The following is a 7,141-nucleotide window of genomic DNA, read 5'->3' as shown; positions in this document are numbered from 1 at the left end:
TTTCCCACCAGAGTGCCCGCGATTCAAAAAAATCCTGGAGGGTCTGCCACTCTCGGTACTGCTCTCTGTACCGGCCAACCAAGGTCTCATTTTCGAGCAAGGAGCAGTTCAGTTTCCACATACCCCTTCCAAAAGTCACGCCAGTGGGGATTTGTAATGTCGAGGATAAAAGCAGATGGTCTGGGAAGAAAATGGGCGTCAAAAATGCATCCAAAGGTGCCCAGTCCCGTGTAAAAATGTAATCGATTCGAGAGGATTTCGTGTTGTCTCCACTGAACCAGGCAAAACCTTGTTCCTCTGGATGCATCGCTTTAAAACAGTCTTTTAATTTAAAAATCTGACACACGTTTTGCAACAAAACAGATGTTTTGTCAACTTTAAAATCATCCCCAGCTCCTTTTTGTCCTCTCTTTTCAACACGCAATTAAAATCTCCACCCATAATAAGAGGTGCCCGACCCAACATGTAAGATTGCAAACTCTCGAGAAGATCGAATCCGTCGTTTTTTTCATTAAAACCATAAATATTTAAGAGCGTAAAGTCGTGACCCATACAATTCAAGTTTACAAGCAGTGCTCTTCCATCTTTTACCACTGTGCTCCCCTTCACCTGAACGTGAGAGTTATTTATTAATATAGCTACTCCATCGTTTTTATTTTCATTTGAGCCACTCCAAAGTGACGGCAGTGGCCACATGTCCTCCCACTGTTTGTAACATTTTAAAAAGGGTAAACCACACTCTTGGAGTAAAAACACATCAGACTTTAAAGCTGGAAGGAATGATAAAACACTTTGGGCTCTTAATTTAGATTTCACGCTTCTTACGTTTATTGTTGATATCCTAACGGTCATGGGAAAGTTTTTTTTTTTTTTTTTTTTTTTTAAGTTAAAACATGCAAGAAATCTCCAATTAAAAAGCTGTTAAAAAGGTGCCTGTTCTGGTATTTCCAGAGATCCAAGTTCTTCTTATACTTCATTTATTTGAGCCTTTTCAAAGCCCTTATTTTTCGCTCTTGGTGTTGGTTTTTCCTGCAATAGTCCATTGTATTTCAAGCTTTTGGGGTTGACTGTAAAACAATATTCAAATAGGAGAGTTCGTTTGGGGAACTCGAGGGAAATATTCTCGATTCCTTTGAGCTGTCCGAGTTTGTAGGCTTTCCTCTTTTTTGTGAGCCTCGAGAGGACTCGGAGAGTTCTGAAGCTAATCGTTTTGGTTTTGCTACCGAAGATGTTGGCGTCTCGTCAATTTGTGTGAGGCTCGTCTCACCAGGGTTGCTTGGAGGCATTTCCTCCAACGGACTTCTTTCCCCATTTCTCTCCATTAATTGAACTGATCCCTCTCCCTCCCCACCTATTATCTCTTCCTCATTTACAGCTTTCTCCCTTTCCTCCCCCTCACCTGCTTCCAATCCCTCATTAACAGTTTTCATTTCCAGTCCTCCATTTTCTTTTTCATTCTTTTTTTTTTCTTGCATTTTTCCTTTTCCAGCCTTTAATCTGTTGGCAAAAGATTCAGGGCAATTTTTGAAAAGATGGTCTGAGTCTCCACAGAGATTGCACTTTCTGCCATTGGGACATTTTTCAAACGTGTGCCCAATTTCTCTGCATTTTCCACAAATGCCTTGCTGACCTCTGCCAGGTGCCCATGCTTACCACACTTGGGATAAAAACAGAACCAATCAATAAAAGCAGGGGTAAAATCACTGCTTTTATAATTAACACTTTGCCTTCAAAGGTCAACTGTCTTCGTCCCCAGAACCCGAATCTTTTCTTCACTTTCCCTATCACGTCACCCCAATTTGTTTTCCCTCCACCATCTTTACAAAATTTCAGCCCAAGGATTTTTTTGTCCGTCTGTGTCACAGTCAAAGGTAGTCTAGTCTTCTCCGCCTCAGTCCATGGTCCATAAAATTGGGCCCGAGTCTTCTCTCTGTTAAGTTTGGACCCAGAGGCTTGTCCATACCAGTCAGTTAAGTCCAGTGTCCTATTAACTGATAAAAGATCTGTGCATAAAATGTTAAAATCATCCATATATAAAATACATTTTGTGCTAAGACCCCCCCGCTCCCTGGAATACTTATTTTGTCTTTTTTCACAACTTGTGCTCAAGGTTTGATGCGTAGGGCAGGGCAGATAATGGGCACCCCTGACGCACACCACAGTTGATGTGAACTGCTTTGGTCAGGTTCCAGTTCATCATATATTTACTAGTGATGTCTTTATATCATATTCTTATCCACTCTACATACCTTTCTGGAAATCCACATTTTTGTAGATGCGTAAAAAGGTATTTATGCAAGACTTGGTCGAAATCTTTCTGAAAGTCTGTCAAGTTGTCTTTAACTCCCTCAGTTCTTTGCCCCAACTTGAAAAGGGCCTTGGTCTTCAAACACATGAACAACTCAAATCTTCCTCTTTTCACAGTTTATTGATTGGTTAAGGTGGTTAAAGGGTGGTTGGAGGATGATTAGAGGTTGATTAGGTTGAAAACCTTGAACAAAGAAGCGCATTGAACACATTGCATTATTTTTAGTTTAAATGAATCGGTCATCAAAGCATTACTTTAACCTTATTAATCACATTTCAAGCAAATTAATTACATTTTAGAAAATCTAAAGTAAAAAGTAAATAAGCACCATAACTGATTGAATAAACCAAACAAAAGTATCCACTTTGTCTCCATGAATACTTTAGATTAATTCATAAGTTAAACAAACACAAAGAATTTTGCTTGCAGTTGAAATGAAACAATTTAACCAATTGGCATCCAAGTCCTTTCCCTAACAGTTGCATCTGACCGGAAACTGAGGTGTGCCTTTGGGTTTTTCAGTTGCGTCTTGGTTGTTCAGTTGTTTGTTCGTGGTTTATTCGTTTTGCTGGTAGGCTTTCTTTGTTCCACACGGGCTCACATGCTGTTTGTGAGCAATATGGCCGCCCCTCGCCTCTGACAGAAAGTTTGAAGAGTTGTGTGATTGAGGTTTCTCTGCCCCCTGCAGGTCTGGAGGGGCACAGGTGCTCTTCCTGTTAGTTGACTTAAAGTCTAAATTTAAAACAACCGTTCTCATATTTCTGTCTCTTGCATAACAGATGGTGTTGCGGATCAATAAAAGACTGTCCGATCCTCCTCCCAGGGATAGCACAGGTTTGGTCTGAGTCAATCAGGTCTTCTAAAACTAAGGACATGCGGGTTGCTAAAAGTTTGCTAAAGTTTACAGTCAAAATCTAAAAGCGTGATAGGTCGCCAATTTTTAAGATCAGCTTTGTCTCCCTTTTTATGCAATAAGTTCACAAATCTGGTGCTTAAAGGTCCCAAAAGGTTAAATAAAATTCCAGAGGGAGCCCATCCTCTCCTGGGGACTTGGACTTCTTAAAAAGTGACACAGATTTTTTTTTTCAGATCCTCCAGAGTAAAACTTTGTATTAAAAGCTCCTTTTCAATCACTGTTTTTTTTCCATAAAATCTAAAACCTCTTGACATCCTTTCTACTCGGGTGTCTTTCCAATCATACAATTTCTGATAAAGTTTCCACAATATTTTGTAACTCACTGTTGTCTTCTGTGGTTTCTCCATTTTCCTTCTGTAGTTTAAAAATGCAGGGGTGGCCAACTAGTCAGACGAAGAGCCACTTTTTTTCTGTTACTGAAAAGAGCCACATCATACACATGGGTACACATGAACATCATCTTTAATCATGTATGCACACATACACAGACCTCTGCTCAGCCAGATCTAATGAAAATAACCACACCAACATGATAATATCAGTCATTTTCAACAGTTAACATTGTGTGCACTGTGTCACACACACACACACACACACACAAACTCTCAGTTCAAGCAACGGTCCCTTCCCTTAAAACCGCTTTCAGTTGCTCCTCTTCACAAAGGCCTCCATCCCCAGCACCCTTCTACCAACATACTCTCTCGCCTCTGAACATGTCCAAACCATCGAAGTCTGCTCTCTCAAACCTTGTCTCCAAAACATCCAACTTTGGCTGTCCCTCTGAGCTCATTTCTAATCTTATCCAACCCGGGCACTCCAAACAAGAATCTCGGCATAGTCTTCTGTCACATCAAACACAGACACCTTCCGCCAACTGTTCCACCCCCGCTCTGTCCTGTTTCTTCACTTCCTTACCACACTCTGCATTCCTCTGAATTGTTGCATCCAAGTATTTGAAGTCATCCACCGTCGCTATCTCTTGTCCCTGAGCTTCACTCTTCCTCTCATTCACGCACATATATTCTGTTTCACTTGGGCTAATCTTCATTCCTCTCCTTTCCAGTGCGTACCTCCAACAATGTCATCTGCACTCATTGTCTCACCTTTCTGACAATTACAGTTTTAGCTGCATTGTCAGTCACTTTTTCAACATTGAGCAGGCTTTTTCATCCTCATATGGCGTCCAAAAATCATGCAGATTCGCCGCCGAACTAAATCTCACGTCAAAGCCTTTGTTAAAAGGCAATGTTAAAATAAAATTCAGGGTGTCAACTTTGAACTTTAAAGTTTGCTGAATTAATTATCGATTAAAAATCAAGCCGAGACACAAAGGACGTTCACCATCTCGCTCTTTAAATAAAAAGCACACACTGTGGTGCCTCCGCATGTCAGCATACCTTGCTGACATGGCGGCGGCAGCACAATATAAAACTACTAAAACCCAAACACTGATGATAAAAACTTACCTTGCCAGCTGTACCTACACAATTCACTCACAAACACACCTTTTAACCTCCTCTAAAACCTGACTCCGATACCACTACAGGTATAGGACTCGGATGGACAGAAGGCGATCGCAGTCTTAGCCAAAACTCTCAAAAATCTGTCGTTTTGTGTCATTAAAACCATAAATATTTGAGTTAAATCCTAGCCCATAAAATTTGAGTGTGGAAGCAGTGCTCTTCCGTCTTTCACCACTGTGCTCCCCTTCACCTCAACATGGGAGTTATATATTAATATAGCCACTCCATCATTTTTATTTTTATTTGAGCCACTCCAAAGTGACTGGAGTGGCCACATGTTCTCCCACTGTTTGTAATATTTTAAAAAAGGATAAGCCACATTCTTGGAGTAAAAACACATCAGACTTAAAAGTTGGAAGGAACGACAAAACACTTTGGGCTCTAAATTTTGATTTTATGATTCTAACGTTTATTGTCGATATTCTTAAGGTTCATGGGAATGATTTTAAAAGTTTAAAACATACAAGGAATCTCCCATTAAAAGCTGTTAAAAGTGAGCCTGTTCTGGTATTTCCAGGAATTTAAGTTCTTCTTGTACCTCATTAATTTGAGCCCTTTCAAAGTTTTCATTTTTGTCTCTTGGTGTGGTCTTTACTGCAATCTTTTATTCATTGTATTTCGGGGTTTTGGGGTTGACTGTTAAACAATGTTTAAAAAGTTTAATTTGTTTGGGGAACCTGACGGGAAAAAATATTCTAGATTCGTTTGAGCTATCAGAATTCAGGAGCTTCCCTGTTTATTTCTGAGCCTCAAGAGGACTCAGAGTTCTGTGGCTAATCGTTTTGGTTTAGGTGCGCAGGATGTTGGCGTCTCGTTGATTTGTGTCAGACTCGTCTCGCTGGAATTGCTTGGAGGCATTTCCTGCAGCGGACTGATTTCCCCATTACTCTCCATTAATTGTACTGACCACTCCCCACCTATTTCCTCCTCGTTTGCAGGTTTTGGCGGGGGAATCTGAGTTCCCTCCACCTCACCTGTTTCTAATGCCTCGTTAATTAGGTTAATTTCCGGTTCTCCATTTTCTTTTTCTTTTTTTTCTTGCATTTTTTTTCTTTCCCAACCTTAAATCTGTTGGCAAAAGATTCAGGCCAAAAGTTGGACAGCTGCTGAAAATTGACTTAAAGCGATATTGCGTGTACCATCTGAAATCTGCTGGGCTTGTGGTATTTCCAAACGGAACTGTCAAAGCTAGACTCATAAAGACAATGAGGGAAACAAAAAGCCAATGGCCTGACTGTGTTCTAATTGTCATCAAGGCAATGAGGATAGTGCCAGCCGAGGGGAAAAAACACTATCCCCATTTAAAATTCTATACGGCTGCCCAAATAGACTTCCAGACCTCGACTCGTCAGAATCACCGGCAACTGGCACATTGGTCCCAGTCCACATGAAAGACATGTTCGACCAGAGAGAGATGCATAAACACAGTGACTTGCCCCAGTGTGTTCTGATCCACAGACAAACCACGTCCACGTGGGAGACAGTCTTCCTCAAAGTGTTGAGACGACCCCCGCTGGGACAGTGAACGCTGGGACGGCCCCCACCAGGTGACTGCAGTGACTCCTATGGTTGTAAAGGTCGAGGAGCGTGATGCCTGGATCCCCCAGTCACAGAGAAAGCTCCTCCGATTCCCTGCTGACGGGCCTAGCGACACCAGTCCCTCGGGTTAGGATCTCCACCACGTACACCCCAGTGTACCGACGAAAGATCACAGTTGGAGAGAGGGTTTTCCGTGGCAAACACACCCCTCTCGGAAAGATGAAGCGGACCACTGGCCAGAGGCTGACCTTAGCTCTGTCGACCAAACATGCTGTTTACATTCTTGCAGGGTGCACAACCCTGGGTCCACGAAAACACTAACACAGTTGTGAACATTTTCCAGGTTTACCTTGGATATACATACATATATTGGACCCAAAATAGATTTTGATGATTTTTGGTTTGTTATGATGAATAGGGAGGAAATGTTAAAGAATTAATTACTATCATAGTTATGTCATAAGCATATTCACATTCTGTAGAAATTTGTCACACAGATGTGCAGGTGAGACAGTCAAGCTGTTAGGTTCCATTCTTACTCTTAATGTTAGATTTGCAACAAAGCCAACGTATCATCCTTGTTTCGATGATTCCTTGCACACACACTAGTGGAAAAGCCAACTACTTATCTTCCGAGAAGTACCCAAGGACAACTTCATCAACGCGCGCACACCATTATTTTTGAATGTGCCTTTGTTCACTTGTTCACCACTCCTTTTTACTTGTGTGTTATCAAAATAAAGAGTACGCGAGAGACTGGTTCAGGACGTGGTTGGAGACTATAACGGGCCAGTCTCTCCCGTTGTCCTGATCAGAAAGACAATCTTCGTTGGTATGAGTTCATTTCAATGCAGT

The sequence above is a fragment of the Syngnathoides biaculeatus genome, chromosome 4 (genome assembly GCF_019802595.1).
Source record: "Syngnathoides biaculeatus isolate LvHL_M chromosome 4, ASM1980259v1, whole genome shotgun sequence".
NCBI lineage: Eukaryota > Metazoa > Chordata > Actinopteri > Syngnathiformes > Syngnathidae > Syngnathoides > Syngnathoides biaculeatus.
Note: the sequence above shows the minus strand (reverse complement) of the source record.